The sequence below is a fragment of the Excalfactoria chinensis genome, chromosome 3 (genome assembly GCF_039878825.1).
Source record: "Excalfactoria chinensis isolate bCotChi1 chromosome 3, bCotChi1.hap2, whole genome shotgun sequence".
NCBI lineage: Eukaryota > Metazoa > Chordata > Aves > Galliformes > Phasianidae > Excalfactoria > Excalfactoria chinensis.
The window spans coordinates 104,739,513-104,764,888 of NC_092827.1; the positions used below are offsets into that span (position 1 = coordinate 104,739,513).

At 41.7% G+C, this 25,376-nt stretch overlaps 1 long non-coding RNA gene across 1 annotated transcript in view; it reads right to left on the minus strand.

Annotated features, from left to right (window-relative positions):
- Positions 1-2,195: 2,195 nt before the first annotated feature.
- The window catches only part of LOC140250455 (uncharacterized), a 34,419-nt gene continuing 11,238 nt past the window's right edge, over positions 2,196-25,376 (minus strand). Inside the window, exons 2-3 of the long non-coding RNA XR_011903176.1 lie at positions 2,747-2,874; positions 2,196-2,433 (exon numbers count right to left, since the gene is read on the minus strand). This is a non-coding gene — a long non-coding RNA (uncharacterized lncRNA). The remainder of the gene's footprint in view (positions 2,434-2,746; positions 2,875-25,376) is intronic.

A 25,376-nucleotide genomic window follows, 5' to 3' on the forward strand; every position in this document is an offset into this window, starting at 1 on the left:
TTCACTGGGGGGTAAAAAGTAAGTGTTGGAAGGCATTGCTAACAGCATCTATCCTGTAAGTGAGATACTCAGCCCTCAAATAGGTTAAGAATAATGCATGCTAATACCTTGCTGGTTCTAGCATTCCATTTTCAGAAACTGCTTGTAGCAGGAACATTGCTGCCGCATCTGGAGCTCGATTGTTGCATGTAAGCTGCCTAAATATTAAATGTTCATTGATTTCCTGTCCTGATAGTTTCAGCCACCTGACATCTCTGTATAAAATACTCAGTCCTTGAGGAGGCTGAAAGCGGGGTGGTTTAGAGGGAGAACACTGTGTAACAGCTTTATGGGGCAGGGAGGAATGGAAGGAATAGGCATTACTGCAACCAAAGTGTTGCTTAGTGCTAAGCAGAATGGCCAGAAAAAAAGTGACTTCATTTTGTCTGCAGCTCTTTTGAGACCAAACTCTGGTCTCATTGGCCGCAGTGCAGGGTTGAGGGTGAAGGGGTTGTTTTCAGTGAATATTTATGCTAAGAGAATCTGATCTCTGGACAAGTGCACCGTCATCTGTGATGGGTAAGATTCAGAAATTAGGTAGTTCTTAACTCTGGGACTGAAGATAAGGGGTGCAGCCTTCTCCTTTTCCAAATCAACTGATTAGTCACTTGTCTGCATGTGCAGCGAATAGGAGTCCCACACTTACACCATCAGTAAAGGATTTTTCTTCTGTTTCTTCTGCATTTTTGTCTGTCTGAAATTTACTCCATAGCAGTCTGTCTGGACCCAGTGTCTATTCAAGCATGAAATGGAGCGCCCACTTCGCAACACATTTCTTGAGAAGGTTCCGTGTTTCAAAATCTTTGTTTGCTATTTGTTTCATGTTACAAAACCTGTGCCATATACTTTTTTTTTTTTTTTTTTTTTCACATGGCTTCAGTGGGGTCCAGGTTTGATCTTGATCTTAGGTCCATATTTTCATTTATTTTAATACTATTGTATATTTTACAATGAGCAAGCTCCTGACGAATAATTAATTTACTTTATCAAACTGTTCCTGCTGGGGTGTTACCTGAAGCTAACTCATGACAGCATCCCAACGCGTGCAGGAAGTGTTCTCCCTGCTTTGAGGTTAATCTCGTTAGCCACTTACAAAGTAAAGGTAAGTAAATTAGTATTGATTCCTTTGCATGATGGTACCACTTGTGAAAGATGTCTGGCTAATCCTTGTTTCCCTTCCTGTAGTGGGAGAGGAGTACTTTGAATGTTAGTTGCAGTAAATCAGTAGTTCTGTCCTCCAAACTTCATGGTTTCCTGAACTGCTACTATTGCTGACATGGACGTGAGTTCTGCTTTTGAAAATCTCATGGTGTTCTTGTTCCCATTTTGGTAAGCCGTATTCACACTCTCACAGCTGTCAATACAGACTTAGCAGCAGAGCTTTGGGAAAGTCTTCCTTTCGCTTCAGCTGGGTGGATCAGGAATTAATTGCTACAGTTAACTGGGAAGGGCACGTAAATGCACATAAAGAGAGAGAGATCTGAAATGGTAAAGATTGCTTCAGTAACTCTGTTCTCCTCTAGCCTACTTCATTTGTAGTAATTCCCTCCCTGGGCCTTCAATAAGCTAAAACCATCTTTCTTCCTGTAAACAAACAGTGAAGCACCAAGGCAGGATGATGCTACACTGGGCAATTTACATAAATTGCCATGCATAAAATCTTCTTCCAACAAGGATCTAAATACTTGTGCTGCTGTCAGACATGTTGCTGGTTTTTCCAGAACAAACAAAAGCAAAACGGGTGGGGGGGGGGGGGGGGGGGGGAGGGGAAGGAGGAAAAGCTGTACACCAGAGTAGAAAGGGTGTGCAATTCCTATTTCTTCTGAGAAAGGTCACTCAGATGTTGAAAAAAGGTCGTGCACAGCTTTTGCAGCGCATTTAAGACCAGAAAGAAGCTGTAATTAGTGGTGTTCCTCAGTGGTCAGTGCTGGGTCTGGTCTAGTTCAATATCTACTTCATTGCTGTGCATGATGGAATAGAGCGCACCCTCAGCAACTTTGCTGATGAACCAGAGCTGGGAGGAGGGACTGACATGCCAGGAGACTGTAATGCTATTCAGTGAGACCTGGATGGGCTGGAAAGTTTGACAGAGAAGAATCTAATGAGGTTCAACATAAGCAAGTGTAGAGTCCTGCGCCTGGGGAGGAATAACTGCATGCATCACTACAGGGTAGGGGCTGAACTGTTGGAGAGGAGCTCCAGGTAAAAGGACCTGGGGGTCCTGATTGGCCATGAGCCAGTGGTATATTAGGATGCATCACAAAGGGCATGGTCAGCAGGTTGAGTGAGGTTCTCCTAGCTCTCTACTCTGCCCTGGTGAGGTCACATCTGCAGCACTGTGTCCAGTTCTGGGCTTCTCAGTTGAAAGAAGGCAGGGATCATGTAGATGGAATCCTGTGGAGGGCAACAAAGACAGTTAGGGCCTGGACCGTCTCCTGTATGAGGAAAGGTTGAGAGACCTGGGGCTGCTCAGCCTGGAGAAGGCTGAGAGGGGATCTCATCAATATTTATAAATATCTCAAGTGCAAAAGTCAAGTCAATGGGGGCAGACTCTTTTCAGTGGTGTATAGCTATAGAACAAGGGACAATGGGCAGAAAGTGGAACACAGAAAGGTCCATACAGACATAAGATCTTCACTGGCACAGGAACCAGAGAGGTGGTAGAATCTCCTTCTCTGCAGAGAAGGAGACACATCTGGACACTTACCTGCTCAAAATACTGTAGGAAACATGCTTTTAGCAGAGGGTTGGACTCAGTGATCTCCAGAGGTTCCAGTCCCTACAGTTCTGTGATTGTGTGGAGAAAATTCCATCACACAATAATCTATTTGGTTGCTGTTCATGCGCAATGGGTAGAGACAAAAAAAACCAACAAGTTAGAACTGAATGTCTGAGAAATCAGTGCCTGAGCAATGCAATAGTGGGGCAATAGAACTTAGTAACAACTAAGGTACGTGTCAGAGGACAGAAAAAAAGGAACTGTTCAGAAAGGCAATGCAGATATTTTAAGAAAGCTAAAGAGTCAATACTACAATATCTTCATCCTCATCCACAATTATTATGTAATCAAATGTTGCATTTGTCATTGTGACATCCCCCAGCTGCTAGAGATGATCCCCAAATGTTCAACACTTTCACTCCTGAGTGCTATCAAAACACATCAGAACAACTTTATCTGTTCAGTCTTGTTGTTTTGTTGGTGATATGGTAGTGGCAACAAACTCCACAGCAATTTACAGTAAGTTTTACCTTCCAGAGCTGAAGATGCCTGACACTCAGAACTCCTTTGCCCAGCACCCAAAGGGCAGCCCAGGAATTGGTCAGCAAACCTATTCCCAGGATGGAGCTGTGTGTTGTGTGTTTAGACGGTAGTTCCCAATGCAATTACCTATGGAGTAAATTAATTTCTGTTTTCTTTCTTCAATGTGATAATATGACGTGAAAGAAATTCATTCTGCTCTTGGGATGTACAGCAAGATGAATTTCCCCATGTTCAGAGCATTGAAGCCCTTCGGGATGCCTTTATTAAGCATGAGCTGCTACCAGGCTGCCTCAGAAGTTAAAAAAGGAAAAAGCAATAACATCAGTCTGAAAACTTCGGGTCTTGCAAAGCCTCTTCAAAGCCATCTTTCACCTCAGCTTTTATTCCATTCATTTTTTTCTCACTCAGTCATTCATATCTGCTTAATTCTCCCAAAGCGCAGATCACGTTTGAAGTGAAATGTTCGTGTTGTAAGATGAATGCAGTTGCAGGTGTAACTGCTGCCATAGCGCAGTAATTATCACCAACAAGTGCTGTGGTTGTCTTTAATGGGGAGAACCAGCAGAAGTGTTACTGATCTGTTCCCAAAAGCGCTTGTAAATGGCTAGATGAAATTGAAGCCATTGAGTGTGATCCGGGTAAAACCTTGCACTGGTGCTTTGTTCAGGCTTTGATGAACCATGTGTGATGTGACTGCAAGCGTTCAATGGGCATGTTAATTTCAGCCAGGTTTCTGAGCTCCATGAAGTGAAGACATTTATCTGCTGGTAGAGAGTGACACTACCTACACTTGATCCCCTTCGACATTATTAATAAACCCCAATGTATCTCATAAAGAGTTAAATAACCTCTTATCTTGTTCTGTATGGTTGCTGAAGCTTATATACGTTAGAAGCTATGAGCTGTCCCTGTGGGCTTCATTACTGGGGGGGATACCTTGCATATTAAACAGAATCCCTCTTGTTATTACAGACTGGCTGGAACGCTTGTGCTACAGCTGGAAAACCATTCTCATCTCTACTTTTACTCCCTAATGGAGAAGCAAACACTGTTTGCTGCTTCCAGGAACGATCAGTGAAATGGCAGTAAAACTATCCTTTATGTGTTTTAATTATTATTTCCAGTTTTTTCTTAAATACAACTGCTGAGAATATACTGCGAGGAGCTGTAGTTTGCAGGACTAGCTTGTCAGCTGGCAATGGGTGTTGTTTTACTGTCTCAATTGTCAGCCGCAAGCAGATAGGGAAGCGAGGTTTAAAATAGCAGCATACCCAGAACATGATCAGCATACCTAGAAATGTTGGAGGTTTGAGCATGTTTATTCCCAGTCATGAGAAAACGCCATGAAATCTCTGCTCTGCTGAATCCTGAAATAAATCTCCCCTTGCATTCTCAATAGCATTAGGTTGTCACTTTCTTTCCATTTAAATTGCAGAATTGATCATCAACAGGTATCCTGCTCAGCTCAGAGTCTCACTGAGCATGTCAGAGTACCCCAGGGCTTGGAGCTGGAGTGTGCTGTCCCTGCGGCCCACCATGTGCTCACCCCATACATGGCAGGACAGCCGTACTTGGTGCTCCCTGTGCCACAGCTCCACCTGGGCAGCACTCCTTATGCCCAGCCTGGAGGCAGATCCCTTCTTGCTGGGTTGCACGGGTGTCATTGAACCAAATCTGGGGTGTGGAGATATTACACTGAGGCTACGGAGCACCCCAGCAAAAAATAGTGAGCCTCTTTCTCCCCATCACATCTCCTCTCAGCTGTGTTGTAGCTCCAGGTAAAATACTGACAATTTTAGCATCAATGTAGTTGACACACTTTTTTTCCTCTTTCTGTGATTTTAGCTTTTTTCTTTTTCTTTTTTCAGTTTCCATGGATTAGACAAACAGTAAGATCCCTTTCTTTCCTTCGAGCAATTTTAGCACTTGCCGCATGTGCTAGTCCAACTGATGTCTATCAACACATCTGTTGCCTATTTTTTCCTTTTCTTCTCTTTATGGAGGAGGAAATGTTAGCACAGTTCAGCATCTCGTAGTTGCTGGTCTAGGTTATCGAGGATATTTATGCACTGCTAAAACACAGGCTTCTAAGGGAGTTTCTGTAGGAATGGATTCTTTTCTCAGCTCTCTGCTAAATTGGTTTTTAGTGAAATCTGCCCACAGTACTTGAAACGAAGCTTGAGGCACTGTTTTCATTTGCCTAATGCACAAACTAACTGATAAGCAACAGATGGGCATTTGGGTCAGCACAGAGTTGGGCAGCCAGTGCAGCTGAGCGCTTCTAGCTGGTGTTAGGGGCTGTAGGACAGGTTTTCTTCAAGGCTCACTGCTAAAGGTGGGCACAAAAGGTGGAGACAGTAGGCTAATTGTAAGTGATGGATTAGGGGGAAAGTTATTATTCCTATGGAAAAAGAAATATCTTCATGATAAGTAATATTGAGAATAGTTTTCTGGCCGATCTGAATGCACTGATGATTAATATAAAATTAAGATAAATCCTCAGTGAGAACTCCACTAGATATGCACTGGAATCAGTCAAGTGTACATCATACCCAATTAATCATAGGGCTGTCTTCCCTCAGCCCCTGTTCAGCTGTGTTCACTGTGTTTTCACCCCAAGTCACAGTCACCCCTGCCATGCTGACACCTGAAGTGTCTTGCAACCACACCACTCCCCTTGTCCCAAAGGCTTTTTCTTCCACTTGGTACCCAGTTATGTCCTAACAAATTAACCATCACATATTAAATAGCATGGCACTCACACAAGGACATTCTGCATTGAAGGTGACAAGATATTTGTGGGTATTTAGTGTTGATAAGTATAACTGGATAGTTCTTAGTGTTTCCCACCCTCCCAGCCCCTCTCAAAATATCAGCATGTCCTAGAACTTTATTTGCACTGACTGCATGTGACAGGATGCAGGCGGAAAGCAAGCAGGAGCTACTGAAAGTTTGCACTGGGCCTCCCAGCTCTGCCTCTGCGAACCCATCATATCCTGCAAGCACTGCCCTTTGGCACAATGCTTTTGCCAATTACAGCCTCAGTGGGCTTTCCGGCTGCCAGCAGATCCTACCGCTGCCTATCTGCCCTGTGCTGGGGGCACCACATTGTTTGCAACATGCAATCCTTGCTACACGCTTTTTGCAGAGCCTGATGAAATGTCAGATACGGATGGCATTTCAGTTCATAATATGGACGTTTTTTTTTTTTAGAGCTTCATTTAAAATGCCAAGACTGTCTTTTTGCTCCACTGTGATTATCTCCTTGTCAGGCTACTTAGAATCACGTAATCATTAAGGCTGTAAAAGACCTCTAAGATCACCAAGTCCAACCATCCACTCCTAGCATGCCCACCCACTGACCTTATCCCTCAGTGCCACATCTCCACTGTTCTTGAACACTAATTGGTGATAACCCCAGCTCCCTGTGCAGCCTGTGCCAGCAATGTGCACTTGCAGCCCAGAGGGCCAACTGTATCCTGGGCTGCATCAGGAGAAATGTGATCAAGCAGATCAACTGGGGTGATTCTGCTCCTCTGCTCTGCTTTCATGAGACCCCATCTGGAACTGCATCCAGTTCTGGAGCCCCCAAGACAAGAAGGACATCAAACTATTGGAGCAGGTCCAGAGAGGGGCCACAAAGATGATCAGAGGGCTGGGGCACCTGCCCTGTGAGGATGGGCTGAAACAGCTGAAGCTCCAGCCTGGAGAAGAGGAGGCTCTGGAGGGACGTTATAGCAGCCTTCCAGTACCTGAGGGAGTCTACAAGAAAGCTGGCATGGGACTTTTTGTAAGGGCATGTAATGACAGGACGACGGGAAATGGTTTCAAACGGAAGGAGGGTAGATTTAGTCTAGATAATAAGATGAAATTATTTACTGGAGCGGTGGTGAGATACAGGAACAGGTTTCCCAAGGACGTTATGTCCCCTCCCTGGAGGCATTCAAGACCAAACCAGATGGGATTTGAGCAACCTGGTCTAGAGGACCTGTCCCTGCCCTGTAGAAGGGGATTGGAACTAAATGATCTTTAAGGTCCCTTCTAACCCAAGCCATTAAATGATTCTATATTTCTATGTAAATGAGTGCAGAATATCCACAATCCATATTTTTTGTTCACTTTTTTTGTTTGTTTTTCCCATTGATTGGCTGCAATGTCCAAATCAGTAACGCCTGCCCTTCTGCTGCATAATTTTTTGCATTTTTCTGCCCCAGTGATTTGGGGCTTTTACTCTCTTTGTTACCGAGTCTGACAAGCTGGCTGCTGCTCATTTTGTGTGACTGACAGGAACCTGGAGATATGACCCTCTCTGCTGCGTACGTGCTGTCAGCTCGGGTTATTCACATCCTGTGGTAGTGTTGAATTGCCCTTCTGATGTAGGCTGAGAGCCTATTTGTCTTTGTAGCTGCAGAACTGGCAGACTTGCTGAAGTTTAACCAGAAGGCCCTTCCAAGTCCCTACGGCTGATTTCGTTATGGCTTTTTTCTTTTTCATTATGTTTGACATTTTGAAGGCTGAGCCTCATTATGGGCAGGCAATCTACAGCACCAGACTGGGGAAATGAGTTCTGTAAGATGGTGAGCACATGAAAAAAGTGAAAGAGTGACCACAAAATTAAAATGAGATTTGAGGTACGTTTTTGTCCTGTGATGTAATCCTGTGCAATATCCGTTTGATACAGTGTGCCTGGAAACCAGAGAATGTTAAAATGGGAGGAAATGTGATCCCTTTTCCCTGGGCATCCAAGAAACGGAGAAGTATTCAGGTCACCGTAGCATTTATTCTGCTCAGTGCATAAATATCCTCAGTAATGTTTCAGCATTAAAATTTGCAAGGCTAATTCTGCTTCTGTAATGATGGAAATGTGATAGCTATTTGAGATTGCTCCTTGTCAAAGTTCTCCAAACCAAAGGCAAAATATCAGTGAAAAAATCCCAGTGAAGGAGGAGCCCCGTGCACTTTCTTTTAAGGTGATCATGCTAAAGTAACCTCAAAACACACCCAAAGCCATCCCATCTCAATTGTTTCATTGGACTGAGTCCCAGCTGAGGATGTCCTGGCATATAAAATGAGCTCTGCTTTCTTTGTCTCCCTCTGCCCTTCCCGAGGCCAATTTTATTCCCTATTATAGTTGTATACAGATTGTGTAGAGTTATACACCAGATTACGTTGTTTTTGTTTTTAAAATCCATCTCTCCTACTTCACTGTACTATACACATGCAACCACCGATGGGCTGCTGCACCAGTAAACTCCTGTGTAACTCAGGGCAAGGATAGGCTAAAGCAAAACATGATTCACACGCACTGAAATGCTGCACCTCCTGGCTGCCTCAGAGCAAGCAGGCAGATGACACAATGTGAGTATTTGATAAGATATTAACATATCACTGGCTAATTAGGTTTCATTTGTAAGCTTTGTTTCTGCCTTTCTTTGCCTCTTAATGAAGGTGATGTATCTTCTGAGAATGTTGAACGGCGCTTCCAAAATACAGTAAATTCTTAATAATGTAATTGGATGATTAGACGTTAGCACTTGTGACAATTCTGACATTAAGTGTTCTCATTAAACTCAATTTCCCCCTTGCCTGTGGCAGAGAAGAAGAGAAATGCTGAGGCAGCAAGATCCGAGTCTCCTGCTTCAGAGCCACCCCACTGCCCAGCTCCACATTAAAGTGATGTGGTGACCCTATGTGAGTACCTGAGGAACAGAGCCCTTCTCCAGTAAGGGGATGAGAGATGCCGCCTCTTCCCTGAGGCTTGTCAGAGTATCAGTTACCAGTAGATTATTCTATCTGATCTCCTTTCTGTGAGATTTTGCTCAGGTCGAGCTTTTGGGGTTGTGGATTTTGTTAAAATTGCGTGTATCAAATGAAAATGTGAGAGGAGAGGTCTTTTGCTGGAGTCAGCTGAGAAAAATGCTGGAGAAAATCAATAATGGTACGCAACATTTCTGCAAAACCAGAGAGAAATCCTGAAATGTGGGTTTTTGTGTGACATGATTGATTGTAGCTTTGCCTTCTGCTGAAAGCTGAGTGAGGCTGTGCCCATCTTGCTCTTTGGTGTGAAATAGTGGGCATTCGGTCCATAACTGCACAAAGCCACAGTTATAGTAACAAAAAAAAACATTTGGAAGTGGTGATTAGAAAGTAATTTTCAGAGGAAGTGAAAACTTCTCATGGGAAGTTGACAAAGTTGTAGATTTCCACCAGAAAATCTCAATGGTCGGTACTTAACCTGTATGAAGAAGGAAGAGCATCGCTTCAGTGGTTTTCAACATTAGGTCTTCCAGTGTATTGCACTAGTAGTTACTTCACATGGAAAAATCTGTCCTGAAGTACATCCCGCAAATAGGATGTAGAAACAGATTGAATTGTAAAGTTGTAAAGCCCCCGTGGCTCAAGGAATAATTCTTCAAAACAGATCATCTTTTAGAACCGCTGCTGGGGTCAAATGATAACATCTACTGAAGTCTCAGAACAAGGTGAAATAACAGAAACCACAGAGGGATGCGATCTCTGAAAGCGTCTGTATTCTGGGGAAAGAAGAAAAGTCTGATGTTCTCAGCTTGGATCTAGGAGTTGTCCAAAGTGCTGTTGAAAAACACTCTGGATAAATTAGAATTATTATTATTATTTTAACTGTGTGGAGAAAATAGCTTATCTAAGTGGAACTGGAGCTTTGCAGAAAGAAATATGTAGTACTTTTGCATTTTCTGATGTTGAGCGTCCGGTCTCCTAGCTTTGCCATTCTGGAGCAGGGCAAGACAAGAGAACACAAGCACTGTGTCCAGCCTCAGCTACCAGCAGCTGAAGCAGCCATAGGCATCTCTTAGCCCAGCTCTTCTCCACGGTGCTCCCCAGGAGCTGCCACGCTGCAGCCAGGCCCACTTGGCCACAACAGCACCTTTGGCAGCAGGCAGGCACATCGGCATCTCAGTTCTGCTACCCTTTGATGTTAACTCCCATTGCACTAGGTCATATTCATCTTTCTTGCTGAACCTGCTTTTATCCACTTGTTGCTGAGGCTGTTGGGAAAAAGCTTCTCGGCATCTCTGATATCAGTTTTAATCTGTTAGATTGACAGCTCCTACAGCTGCTGATGGGAGCTTCCCTGTCAGGACAAAAGGAGTCTGCAGACTTGGAAATCTTAGTTCAAGGAGAGAAAGAGAAGGAAGGGAAGAAGAAGAGATGGCAAAGAAAGAAAGGAAACATTCTCTTTAAAGCAAACTGAAAGAAAAAAAATAAATCTTAAAATCAGGCTATATAATAAAATGAACTTCTTACAGTGATGACAGACAAAAGTCCACTTTGGAAACAGGGAAGGTATTGTATCTCACTCCAGATTATTTTACTGGAGTGCAAAAAGAGCCGTGCTGAACTGAATTTTGTGCATGGCATCCCACCTTCAGATTAGCTCAGTAATCCACTGACTTTCATTAGATTTTTTTTTTTTTTCTGAGCACTGACTTTAAAGTGAAAAGTGTTTCAAATAGCCACTAAGCCTTTACTGTGACGAACAAAATAAAGGCTGCAAGGTATTACTATTTAAAAAAAAACTATTTGGATACCTCTTTGAAATGCCTTTCCAACATGAGTGCCATGCGTTTTGTTAAATAGATTGCATTCATATCTCTCTTTTAATTTAAAAGGAAATTTGATAGGTTTCATTTAAGCTACAATATACATGAAGGGATTCGTTTGATGGTTTCTCAAAGCTTTATACACTGTAAATTCGGAGAATACCTGCAGGACAAAGACAAGGGAGAATGATTTTTAACTAAAGGTGGGGAGATTTAGATTAGATGTCAGGGGAACTATTTCACTGAGAGAGTGATGAGGTGCTGGCACAGGCTGCTCAGAGAGGCTGTGGATGCCCCATCCCTGGAGGTGTTCAAGGTCAGGTTGGATGGGGCCCTGGGCAGCCTGGTCTAGTGCTTGATCCAGTGGTTGGCAACCCTGCCTGCAGCAGGGGGTTTGGAACTTGGTGATCCTTGAGGTCCCTTCTAACCCCAACCATTCTGTGATTCTAATACTTCAAGAAAATGTGAGCTATTTTCAAACATTTTCTTCATGGAAAGATGAAAATCCCATAGGTTACCAGTTCTCAAAGCATTTCTGCTGCTGGCCCTGGATATATTCAGAAAGCAAAACACGAAAACAAAGTGAATATTTGAGAACTCTGTGTTGGCTCTCTCCACTCAACTGAATTGGATGGCAGCAAAAACCCAGCAAGCCCCAAGTTCTCAAATAAAGGTATGTGCATGTTATACCTTTTGATAGTATGTTTCTGTATCCATGGTAAATGCTGAACTGCATTCTCTGCAGTGCTGAGTTCAGCTAAACTGATGGATAACCTGCAAATTTCTGGTATCCTCAGAAGTACAGAAAATCAAGTGGCCACTAAACCTGAAGGACATGCTTCAGGGAATGAACGTGATGCCAATACCCCCTTTTATTTATTTATTTGTTTTTAATTTACTAATTGAACTTAATTATCTTTTAAGTACTTAGTTGGCAAACAGAGTTTTTCTAAATGTGATAATTACTGAATAAGGATAATAATCTGCGTGCTCCTCCTCTTCCTTAGTAGGAAGGCACGTTGAATCGTCTGTATAACCATATTTTGGTTGAATGCCAGGCTGGCATAGAGTAGAGCTGAGTATCTTGGAAGTTAATAAAAAGCATACACATCCTGCTGCCATGTTTAAAATACTTCCAGTGAAAATGTGTGTGGGGAAAATAAACGACTGCAAACATAAATCCATCTGGTGTGTGAACAGCAAAGATTGCCGAAAAATTGTTTCTGCTCTGAAATGGGAATAAAACAAACAAACAAAACATCTCCCTGTGATACCAACTTCTTTCAGTTTCTTCAGTTTAGTAAATATGTTGTGATTGTTCTTCCTCTCCTGCACTGAAATTTACTTGACAAAACTTAGGAGAAAGAGCTGCTTTGAAATGAATAATTCAACCATTTAATTTTCATTCCCATCGAACAGTAAATTTCTGAGGTAAAGAAAACGTGTGAGTGTAATTTTCATCTCTTGCAAGAGTTCTTCAAAAACTGCAAAAATCCGGGTAAAAAAAAAAAAAAAATCACAAATATTTGATATGAAAATGGGTCCAAAGGCACTTCAGTCACAGTTACTGAAGAAAAGCCACAAATTACAGAACATAATCTTGAAGTAAAGTTCAAGTGATGAATAACTCTAAGGCATGAAACAAGATTGAGCTGCAATTATGAAATCAGGCCGTCCATGTTTTGATCTTCCAACAACACAAATTTACTGGAGTGAGTTTCAGTGGCTCTCGTTTCACACGTCGTTGGAGGCAATAACAAACATACAACGGATAAAGAATGCTCGATGTTCTAATGCACTAAAATGTAAGCTAAAAGGAGTAATGAGACAATTGTGCAACATCATCTAAATATGATATCCTGTTTATGTGCCTGTGCCTAAGCATGATTTTCTCAGCTGTTGATAATGGGCGACAGTCTTTAAATTTGTGTTGTCATTCAGGCTTTAAAGTTTAAATATCATTAAACTTTTCAAGAGAGACCACCATCTAAACTATCATCTTTGCTCCTATTTTAAATTCTTTTTTGTATATGTTATTTTCCCCTTGTTCAACATCATTATCATCACTGGGCAGGGTCTGTAGAAATGAGGAAAGTATCTTTAAATTTGCTAAGACAGAAATGTCTTCAATGTGAGCAATGCATTCTGTAAAACATCCATGATCACAGGTGAAGAAATATGAGTTATTCTTACGGATCTGATGAGGTATTGCAAGCTGACTTACATGGCGCATCAATTGATATTGACTTTGGCTTCAAGAAACTCACAAAGTCATGACAAAGTATTTATTTGTGTCTGCATATCTGTAAATTCTCTCTTAGTTCAGTCTCAAGGGTCATTGCATTGCTAAGGGTGTTGATGAGGAAGTCAGTACTTGAAGTGTAGAATGATTTGGATGACAAAAGACCTCCATTTGATGTGGGTGTCTACTAGTTGTCTCATTTCTGTCTGCCTACCATACATGCGAAACACTTTGAAAACCTTTTCATCCTTGATGACCTTAGCAGAGCGCATACCTATAAAGGAGGAAACTAAACATCCTCCTACCATTTAGCTCTGTTCACAGTTTTCTGTGCTTAGTGTTGACTCACAAAGTTATTGCATTAAAAAGCATGAGTTTCTGAAGTCCAATTATATCTTAGTGTTCTTCTCCTTTCTGACTATTTTTTTCTGTGCTCTCCAAATATTCTTCATTTAGTAATGGTTAATCTAGGGGAAGGAGGATTATAAGTATGGCAAAAGCTGACCAAAAGCTATCTGCTTTTAGAAATGAAATGTAACGTTGCTCTGAATTCTCTAGTCTGTAGTGTAGCGTGTTTCTGTGAAATGCACACTGACAACATGTCCCCTCCTCAAAAGCAGTCATCACAAGGTCCATTCTCCTCTTCAGGCATTCAGTGCCACAGCTTCTGAATATTTATCTGGAGATAATTTCAGATTCCATGCATAACAAAGACTTCATTCTTTCCTTTCCTGAAGTATCCTCCTTGACCTGTAACCTAACACTGCTTAATCTTTATCAAATTACATTTCTATTCTAGTAAAAACAGGAATATTGTTTGCATATTTTGTTAGTTGCATTGGTTAAAGTTGAGTTCTGTGTTCTCTTGCAGTCCTTTAAGCTCTCATGCTGCCAGATTTTTTACTAGATTATTGTAGTCACTCTGGGAGGGCTTGAGATAGTCCTATGTAAGGCAACAGGATGGAAAAGTAACATGGCACTGAGCAATGCTCAGCTGACTTCCCAGCTGCTGAGCTGAGATAGAGATTTGGATTGGAGATGATTAGACACGGTTTGGTACCCTACATCCAGACACAAAGAATGTTGCCTTGCTAAACTGAGTTAAGGGATCTGGAGGCACTTCTCATCCACTTGACAAGCTTTTGTCCCTGATAAATGAGTCTACTAAAGTAGTGGTGAAATAAAAGAGGGAGTTGTTAAACATCTCCATGGGGCTACCTGTGCGAGCGGCCTCTCCCCTGGCTATCTGCAGAGAGTTAAAACACCAGTTCCATGATCACAATGGAGTGGTTACTGCAGGTGCTGCAATCAGCCAGCAGAGTCAGTATACATCTGTATGGGAGCAGCTTTGCTTAATGCATTCATTACCTTAAACAGGGGCCAACACCAATTACAGCAAGAGACTTGATTTTACATTAGAGTGAAGGAAATGGATGGGTGGTAGCAGTAACTTTTAAAATTAAGGGTATAACTTCCTAATAGCCTAAAAATCCTAGTTCACTGTGTCATTCAATCAAATACTATACCTACTTTCAAACCTGCAAGTAATGAACTGGTATAAAGATTAACACGCCCTTAAATGGTCTCTTGAATCAGAGTACGTAAATCATACAGATTAGAAATCATCTCATAGGATAACATATTAGAAAAGTGGATGCTAAGTCCATATTGTTATATCAAGTAGAGGAAATAATATTATTTGATTGATGCACCCAACTAAAACTGTCTGAAAGAGCTCAAATGTAATCATAGTCTGAACGAACTGCTCACAAATGCTCTAATGACCAGTAATTATTTAAAGACATTATTTAGGAGAAATTCTGTAGAACAAACGTGCTGGAGAAAATCTAAACTACTCGTGATCATTTCTGGAGTAGGAGCTGCCAAAACGTATTAAATAATTCACTAGCTATCATTTGTCCTGCTCAGCCTATGACAAAAGTTATTGATTAGGGGGTTTATAGTGGTTGGATGTATTTACAGAAATTTGTTTCTCTTCCCTGCTTTTATTTTATACTGAACAGGGATTAAGTCATGTGTTATTTATCACATGCTTGGCTCTCCAATAGTAAGCTAATGGGCATTGTGCAGTCAGAAGGAATCTATTTCACTATTCCAAAATGAACAGCCTATGTCTGAATAAAATATTGGGGATAATGACAGAAAAGCAAAGCAAAATGCTCTTAAAATATACATGAAAGACTAAAAGCTTTCAGGTGGGAATCTACCAAATTCTTTTTTGTTTGAAACGCGTTACTTTTTTTTTTCTCTCTCTTTGTCAGCACAGCAGGGCTTCCCAAAGTGGAATCTAATAGTCTGCTAACCTACAAAAGTACAAATTCTAGATTTCTTTGTACTGGGCATTTTGACATGTGATATGTCATAAATATTTGAAAGTCCATTCTGTATCTGCAGACAAATACTGTTGGTCAACAGATATTAATCTCTATAGCAAGTGATTGGAAGATAATATTCACATTGTGAAGAGGTGTGCAAAATGGAGGCCATGAGCTCATTCTTCCACCTTGATAAGACCACAAATGATGAAACATCCACCAAAAATGTGGGTCTGTCGCTCCAAGTCAGTGATTTCCTCAACTGGAATTGTTACCTTACTGGCTATTTGGGTTTGTATGTTGCTGCTTCATATGTCACATGTTGGTATTAAGAATTTGTGGCTTCCATTAATTTTGGCAGTTCCTCCTTGCATTTGAGTAATAATCTGATGTTCACTGTTAAGTTTGAAAAATACTGCTATTTAAATACGGTGGGTTAAGGTATACTGTCCTTGATTTATGGACTTCCCTGCTACGACTAATGAGAAGACTATCATTTAAAAAACAAACAAACAAACAAAAAAACCAATGAAAGGCATTCTTCTTCTTCCTATTTGTCTTTTATCACTCAGGAGAAATATTGGGAGCTTTCAAAATGGCAGTACTGGTAAACAAATATTTAAGGGAACTTGATAGATGCAGTCGCTGCTGTATAAAACTCATTTTTTTCCCTCAGCGTTTTTTTCTCTTACCTGTCTGTCCTCTTCTATTGTTTTTCTTGTCTCCCAAACATCGTGTGTTGAGGCCAAAGTGTCAAACTGTCCAACCTGTCTCCCCTGAATGACAGCAGACTTAGCAGAAACTCCTGCAGGACAGCGGTAACAGCTGCCTTAGACCTTCCCACTTTTTTTCCACCTTTCTCCTAAGCTACAAAAATGGCAACAAGAAAAGCTCTGGATGTCATTACAAATCTGTGTCTCAGTCTTCTTATTCCACTTGAGATCTCTTGTCTCAGCTCCTGTTGATGAATGACTGGGGACCTTCCACAGGGCTGTGTTGAGTGGGGAAGGTTTGTAAATTGAATTCAGTTATATTAAATGATACTGGAATTAGTATCAGTTCTCAGCTTCTAGTGGAAAATCTTCTCACTTGGGCTGATTAAAAAGGCTTTAAGTGAGCACCAAGCCTTGCAACCATTACTGGTCTCAGGACAGTTACTAGCAATCTTTGGTGCTGCTTATATTTGAGATATTTACGCGGTAGGAAACATGAGGTAAAGGAGTAATTTTTCTGTTTATAATCCTAAATTTCTATCTAGCTGAGTCTGTCCGCAAACATGATTTGCTACTAGGCAAATTAAACAGTGCAGTAGGTTGTGTCATATAAGAATTGCAAATGGGCAGTTAATTGCATATACAGTAGTAAACCATGGAGTGGTCTTGATTGCACATGTACAGCGGATGGGAAACATGTCAGGTTATGTCAGGCTCTGCTTAGATTTAAAAATAGGCTGAGCGAATTTTGCTTGTCTGGCGTAACCGGCTTGTTTGATTTTGGTTTGGTTCGTACGCATGTGACTTCACAAAGGAGATGGATCTACCTTTGAAACAGTCAGAGGTGGAGGAAAGGAAATGCATTGTCATGCTGCAGGTTGCATCTCTGAGATGACAGTGGGATGGATGGGCTCTTCCAGACTTGGTGGTTATTTTTTGATTTTGAGCTATGCATAGAGAAGACCTTTGCCTGCAACAGAAATGATGCCCAAAATCTACAACTCTAGAAGACCATACCAGTACTATACTGGGACATTTAAAGGACATTTCTGCTAGTGCTCCTTGATGCATTTATTGAGCTTGTTTCTCTGAAAGAAGTACAAAGAAATAAAATTGGAGGTGGAGGTGAATATTGGCAGCACAAAAACTCATCTTTCACTTTGAATAAGCTTCATCATGAAAGTTTATTTACTGTTGCTACTTGTTACGGAAGACTTCGCATGAGTGGGAAGGAAGGGTATAGCCGTGTGTTTTGTAGCAGCAGTATGGGGAATTTTGGGCTAAAACAGGGGATGACTATGCAATAAGAATGCAGGTTTTGGTAGGAAGGCTTGAAATAAGGAAGTCTCCAATATTTCAGTGGTGTACTGTGGATACTGTTCATATACTCAACAAAGTTTGTCAAATCTCAGGTTAACATTTATGAGGCTGATAAGGGTCAGGGCATTCCCTGAAACGTCTCATGTGAAGAGTAACTCTTACACATACCCCTAAAAGATGAGAATTCACATAATCTCTTCCTTGCAGGAACCTACTATGGTCTGAATGGTGACTTGCTTTGAGTAATAAGAAAGCATTTTTAATAATTGCAGACTTAGTGCTCATCTTCTACGTTTGTACAAGCTCCCTAACTTTACAAAGCACTACTTCAGGATTTGGTCCACATGGGAAATCAGAAGTAGAAAAATTCCTTTGTAGTGAGGATAAAGACCATGGATGTGGAAGTATAACCTTAGATACGACTGTGAATATCTACCAATGATGCATTCGTGTGGCTGTGGGTCTTAAAGCAAGATATGTAGTGTGAGTGCTGGCTCATCAAACTGTGACTGTCCACTCAGCCAACATATATTGTCACGACAATTAGCTGCCAAGTAATTGAAGATAACTTCTGTGCAACTTCTGGAAGTTTCCAAGTCATCAGTGGCTTATGCTTGATGCCTAATCTTGAATGCCTAACAGCTGAATCTTGAAAGACTTTGAACCTTTTATTTTCTTCAACTACTCCAGGCTGAGATGGCTTTTTGTGGCAGCAATGTGTTGGGCATCAGTCCAAGGGGAGAAGTTGAGGAGCTGGAGGAAGGTGATGACTTGTACCCAGGAAATTCATGTCTTTCTAAGAGTAGGGTCTCGTGCCCCTTTTCTGTTCGATTTGTGAAGTCTGTCATATAGTGATGCCAAGCCCTTTTCCATCAGTTACCTAAAAGTAATATTTGAGTACTGCTGTTTATTTAGACAGAAGCTTCCTAGTTCATCCCTGTTCGGGCATCATCAGCCACAGGGAAGATGCATAATTATGCTCACCCAGCTGGATACATAGCTTGTGATGAAGCATCTGATCAACAAGGCTTGTGTTTGAGATCTAGCATTCCGAGTCTGAACTGCTTTCAAAGTAGTTGCAGGAATTAAGCAGAAATGAATTCTAACGAGGATCTGCAGTTGGTTCCTCACTCCCTTTCAAGCCAAAAAAAGACATGAAATCAATCAAAACTCAATGTAAATGATTCATCTGACTTTACGGTGACTTAACAAAGGCAACAAAAGGCCCTTGCGAGAGGTAGCAAAGCCCTGCTCAGGAGCCCAGGCTATAAGCGGGGCTGTAGGATGTGTGGCTGAGCAGCCTCCTCCCTCCATGTCTGCTCCAGCCACACGGCAGTCAGACATGGGGAATAGACCCAGTGAAGGTAACACCAACACGACACACCCAGTTTTAAAATCCCAGGTACCATTTTGCATGAAGAAAATAGTGAATCTTTCACATCAACAAACAAGTCCCGAAGCAAAGCAGTACTGAGACAGAGGTTTAATGAACTCGTTAGGGATGTTTTTTTCGGGTGTAAATTGGTACAGCTACAAAAATAAAATAAAATTCAAAGAACACCTAAAAGAGCATCCCTGGCTTTATATAAATACATAGTAATGATCTCTCCAACTCCTTTTCTGGAGCTTTTATCCTCAAACACTTTGTTCCATGTGAATGATTATGATGTTCTTCCCCCCAGTATTTTAATATTCAGGGAATAGACTCTTGTTTCTGTTTTTAACTGTAACATTTTCTATTAGGAAATAAAGCAGCACTTTCTAAGGGTAGCTCCTGCATTGGAGTCAGCTGTCAAAGCTGCTCATGCTGCTTTGGGTAATTGGCTACTCACAAATCTTTATCTAAAGCATGAAGGTAAATAACTACTAAAAGCCTAATCTAAACTGAAGCTGTAAATTATCCCACAAATTTCTTCTGCTGCACTGTTTTGCTTGGATTTACACAAGCTATAAATCAGAACTGAACAAGAAGTTTGCAGAATGATGGTCACAAGGATCTTTATGAGGTCTATAGCCATAAATTTCAAAGCTGAAGAGGTTGAACCTGAAAACATCTGAGCTTGCTTTGCTTCCGTCTGCCAACCTCATCTTCATGGCACAAAACCGATTCTACCTCATTATTTAAAAACACATATCATGTTTTGGATTTTGTTTTTAAAATGCCATAGGTTGGGAGGAGGCTGAGTGTGTCCAGCATTCTCTGCAAAGACTGGTTGTTAGAGCAAGCAGCCAAACCTCGGGAAGGCAGGATTTGTCTTCCATGTGAGCCTGTGAAGCATGGGTTGGCAAGTCCAGCTGCTGGAAGAATGCTTTTAGAGAAACACACTGTCTGTGGCCCATGGTGAGCAAAGGAAGAGATGGCTGAGAGAAGAGCTGTAAGGAATTCACAAGAAATAAGACTCGAGTGGCAAGGAGGACAGTGGAGGGAGCCATTGCTGCACTGAGCTTACTGTCTCCTAGTGAGCATTTTCCAGTATCATTCATCTTCCAAACTGCCGAACCTAAGGGAAGCAAATGTTTTAAGTTTTAAATAATTGGGTAGGGCTGAGTTAATGGCTCCAGCTCTGGAAGCTGCTGTTTTACTCTGCCACTTAGTAAGCTTGGTCCTTGCTTATCATGAATCTGATTAATCCACTTCCCAGGGTCTGACAAACCAAGTCATAAATTTCTGGGGCAGCAAGGATTACCTTGTTCAGTTTACTTGAGCTCCTGGTAGTGGTTTCAGCCTGCAAGGCAGAGAAAATCCATGAAATAAAGATGCATTTATCTCTGCCTGGCTTCCTGTCCTTGCTGTGGTTGGTTAAACGTGTTGGTTTGTCTACTCGTGGAGCTGTGCCGTGCATGGAACTCGGGGGCTGTTGTATTTATTTGCTTCTGGGCCCGATTCTCAAATCCACAACGTTCCTAAAAATGCGTGGTGTGGCTTTGTCTGAATAACGTGTATTGATTTCTTTATGTGAATACTGTAGAACTGAACAACACAACGCTGCCAAGATTTAATGCACGGAGCTCAACTGCTGGGTCCTTGTCAGAATATTCCTGAAGGTTTGAAATACTGCATTATGTCTGCTTTCTCTGTTTTGGAAGTAGGTCAAAGAGTTTGTTTTCTGGGAATTTTCCCTCTGTAGTTTTCCGTTACATCTTCACCATCAAACTCTCCTTTACAGAGCACATCTATTAACAGTTCAGCTCTTTTGTTCTTGTTAAACGTGAACATTTGGAGAATGACGTTTTGGGATTACGTCCTGCGTATGTATCTCAGTAATGCTTCTTAACAACAAAACTCAGTAAACTCATATTTCTCTGCACCTGGAGCACCTTTTTCTGTGCTGCCACTGTTCTGTAAATGCCAACTTTTTACTTGTTTTTGTGCAGTTAAATAAGGCCTTATTATTTATTCGAGTACCATCAGCTTCCTAGAAAAATTCACCCAACGTAGCCAACAAACATTTAGTCATACCTACAGAGGACAAAATGACTGGGTTTTTCCAGTGAGACTGAGGTTGGCTTTTTTCTCCCAGTCTTTAAACTGTATTTTCCTTCCAGAGAGAATGTCATATCTATTCTAGATGTGAATGATTATGACACTGGCTCTTCCAAACCTACTTGACACCACTTTTCATCCATTCTTGATGCTAATTTTAACAGTCTAGACCATGGATCCTAATCTGGGTCATGGTCTCCAAATTTTTCTGTACTCTGTTTATATTCCATACCTCTATTATGCCATGACATTCACCATCTCTAGTGTTTAGGGCATTATATCAGCATTAAACATAAATGATGTAAATTACTGTAGCTGAAGCATGGAAAGAAATAGCCAGAATTTAATTTCTTATTCCTCTGTCTTAAGTGTAGGAAAGCCAAAACTTTTTATGTGCAGTCTTTCCTGCCAGTTAATTACGTAAGGCTTAGGTTCAGTGTCTTTCATTTTGTTCAGTGCTCAGTGCTCTTACATAGCGAGCACGTTCAGTCTGTGTAATCTGTTAATTCTGTTAGTTTTGCTACACAAAAGAAATTGCCGATAACTTCCTTTGTCCCTGTATAAAGCCAGTGTCAACACCTGAAATGTATCCTTTTTGTTATAAACATTATTAAACATATTTTGCCATAGGTTCTCCATGCATGTTACAGTGTCCTCCATCACAAGTCACTTCAGCTGGAGCTTTAGCTCCTGCAACTCAAGTAGCGCAGCAATCAGACGCTGTGGTCTGTCTCCGTCTCTGTTACAAACTTGTCAATGAACTACAGAGTGGTATGCCTCACACCTATGACTGGGAAGATCATGGAGCAAACCCAGGATTCCTGGAAGAGATGTTAAGGCACATGCAAGAAGATAAGGAGGTGATCCAAGACAGTCAATACAGCTTCACCAAGGCAGACTGTGCTCAAAGTCTCATTGCTTTCTATGATGAAGCGATGGCATCAGTGGACAAAGGAAGGGAAACTGATATCATCTACCTGGACTTGAGCAAGGCCTTTGACATGGTCCCACACCACAACCTTATCTCTTGCACTTGCGTTGAGGTAATCCCAGATATGAGTACAGACTGGGAGAAGGACTCGGTGAGAGCAGCCCTGCAGAGTAGGACTAGGGTGTTTAGGTGGGCAAAAAGCTGGACATGAGCCGGCAGTGTGTGCTTGCAGACCAGAAAGCCAACAGTGTCTAGGGCTGCATCAACAGAGGGGTGGCAGCAGGGAGAGGGAGGGGGCTGTTACTCTTTGCTCTGCCCTTGTGAGACCCCATCTGCAGTACTGTGTCCAGGCCTGGGGCCCCGAGCTCAGGAACGTTGTGGAGCTGTTGGAGCCAATCCAGAGGAGGGCTATGAAGATGCTCAGAGGGCTGAAGCACCTCTCTTATGAAGAAGGTTTGGGGGAGTTGGACTTGTTTAGTCTGGAGAAGACCTCATTGCAGTCTTCCAGTATCTAATGGGAGATTATTAACAGGAGAGAAATCAAGTATTTTCAGAGGTATGTAGTAATAAGAAATGGAGAAATGGCTTTAAACTAAAATAGGGGAGATTTAGATCAGATGTTAAAAAGAATTCTTCACTCAGAGGGCTGTGAGGCCCTGGCACAGCTGCCCAGAGAGATGTGGGTGCCCCATCCCTGGAGGTGCCCAAGGCCAGGTTGGATGGGCCCTGGGCAGCCTGAGCTGGTGGGGGTAGAACTGAATGATCTTCAAGGTCCCTTCCAACACAAGCCATTCTGTGATACTATAATTCTATGAACTTTCAGTGTCCCACTTATGCACTGGGAAATTGTATCTTGGCAACGCACAAATGGAAGCCTCCTTATAATCGTTATGCCTTTTACCTTCTTAAAACTGTATTATCTTTACTGAATATTCCAGAGTTTATGTTTTAATACAGCAGTCATTGCCCCTCAGATTGGTTGTGACCTTCAAATACAGTGCAGGGGGACAGGTAAAGGAATTAACTCTCACAGTCATCGCTTTGTTATTATTTTTATTTCCTTTTGTTTCTCATCAATGACAAGACTAACACAAATCACATCAGCATTTGGAGATCAGTATTGCTTCCCCAGCTGCCATGCTGAAGCTCTGTTGGACGATGTTGTGTGTCTCTGTTTCTGCTGTTCAGGTATGCTCTGGTGTGTTGAACAGAATGGATTGTTGTTAGAAAGAAAGGTGAGTCATGACGGTCTATCTGTGCAAGATGAGTAGAAAGTTGTTGCTTCTCTCCTATTGTTTAGCAGCCCTGAAAATGTTTGCAGTCAAGTGAGGATCTTTAGTTTGTTTTCTGGGCTTTTTTTGTTTGGCTTTTTTTGCTTCAAACAGTGCCACTGACCTGGGAGAGGCTTAGTCCTGTTCTGGACTGCAGGAGAAGGATTTTCTTACCACTTTTGTAATGCAGTCGCTGCACAATGGGATGCTGAAAATCCCTTATTGCTTAAGATCTGATCTAAAATTAATTTTCTTTATTTTTAATGTAGTCTCTTCATGGCAGCAGCTGATGCTATCCAGGTACATGCATAACATTTTTAGCTCTATCTGCCCCCGATTTAAATTGTCTTCCTTTTGGCACACACATTTCTTCAGCAAGCCCTATCTGCTTGTCACCCCACTGCGCTGGGAAGGAACCAATTTCAGCTCCTTGAATTCAGGAGCAGCAATCTGAAGGATACATGAAGTGGCACATAGGCTTGAGATCTGCTAAGTGAGACTTCAGCATTTACATCAAAGAGAGTCTCTGTTCTCGCCATCCTCAAAACAAACAGAACATTTGCCCTGCAGAAGGAAATTTTAAGCATTTTTAAAGCCTGATGAGGGTAGGATGGTACTTTTTTTTTTTTTTTTCCATTTCTGTAGAAGAATCAGGAATGCAGCTACATTCTTTTCCTTTTCCCTGCAACCACATATCAGGTGTTGGATGCTGATTTGTGACACTTGGTCTCCCGGTCCCTGCTGAGTTGTTATGTTGAACGTTGAATGTCCATGTGGACACATCCAATGTAGAGGAGAAAATGTACCTGGTTCCTCAGATGGGAGCAGAGGTTGGCTCACGAGTAACTATGGCAACCACACCATCACTGTGAGAAGCAGAACATTGTATATCCAAAAGTAAAAAAGCCCAACAACATACATTATCACTCCAGCTCATCTGGGGGTCTGCCTCTCAGTTTTGCTCCTTACAGATGCTGACAGCTGTGGTTGTCAGATGTAAGTATTTTTCCCTGCTCCACCTGCAGCATCATCAGCATAAATCGTTTCTGGTGGTGAGTGTAATCACTTCCAATTAAAGTGGATATTTGAATTCCAAGTTGTAAAAACACCAAAGACAATTTTATATTCACCTTAAAAAGTTTCATCACGCACATCCAAAAGCAGCGTGCTCACATCAATATTTATAGCATTCAGTTCACCAAAGAGCCATTAATACAGCATATCAGCTCTGGTGACAAGTTACATTTTATTGCTGTCAACAAACACAGACGTTCTTTCTTTCTCAGCAAACCTCTGTTTTTCTCTTCTTTTAATCAAACTGAGTTTTGAAGGATATGTGTGAATGCCAGTATTTCTGGAAGGCTGCTAGAGAGAGATGACAGAGCGAGCTCATAAAGGCTTATAAAAGACATTGATTAAGACTTTCCTATGAGATAAAAAACATGAAGATAAGTTTTTTGCTTGGGTTGGAACTTAGCCAGTTTCTGAGAAAGACCCGGGAACCATTCACTGAAATAAATATTTGGCTTTGAAAACACCTCAGAATATCCATCGCCGCACCACAGTTCTGCTTTAAGTGAATTTTGACTTCCTGCTAGAGTAGCAGGGACAGGGAACAGATCTACCCCAAAATACTTATTGATCTCCTGCTCCCATACCACATGACATGATTTAAGCACCTCATACTGAGAAGCTCAGTTGCACAGAAGTACCCAGTTCAAACAGCTGTGTCTTACTGGTACAGAATTTGCTCTTTCAATCCTTGCACTTCTCTCCAGCTGCTGGAATCAATGCAGCAATGCCAAGCAACCTGCAGCTCTCCGCCATCATTCCTTAATGTGTCCACAGAGGCTCAGCAGGACGGCAGGAAATAAACCTCCAGGACAGACTGTACCACCACGTTCAGTTGCATCTGAATTTTTTCTGCCCAGACTATTGATTTCTGCATGTAAAGCAGAGGGAGTGTTTGCTGGTTTCATAGGTTGTGTTATGAGAGGGATCGTTCTATTTCCTTCCAGTTTTGTCTCTCATTCTCCCTGGTAGAATTCAAGCTACTCTGTATAATTTCACCTTTTGGTTGAACTGTTTTTGAACCTGGGAAGACCTGGAGACAAAAAGAAATGCACCTTTTCTTTGCAGATTTGTATGCTGTTTTCAGCAGTGCCTGTGCTCCTCAGGTCTAGACTGGCTTTTTGTTG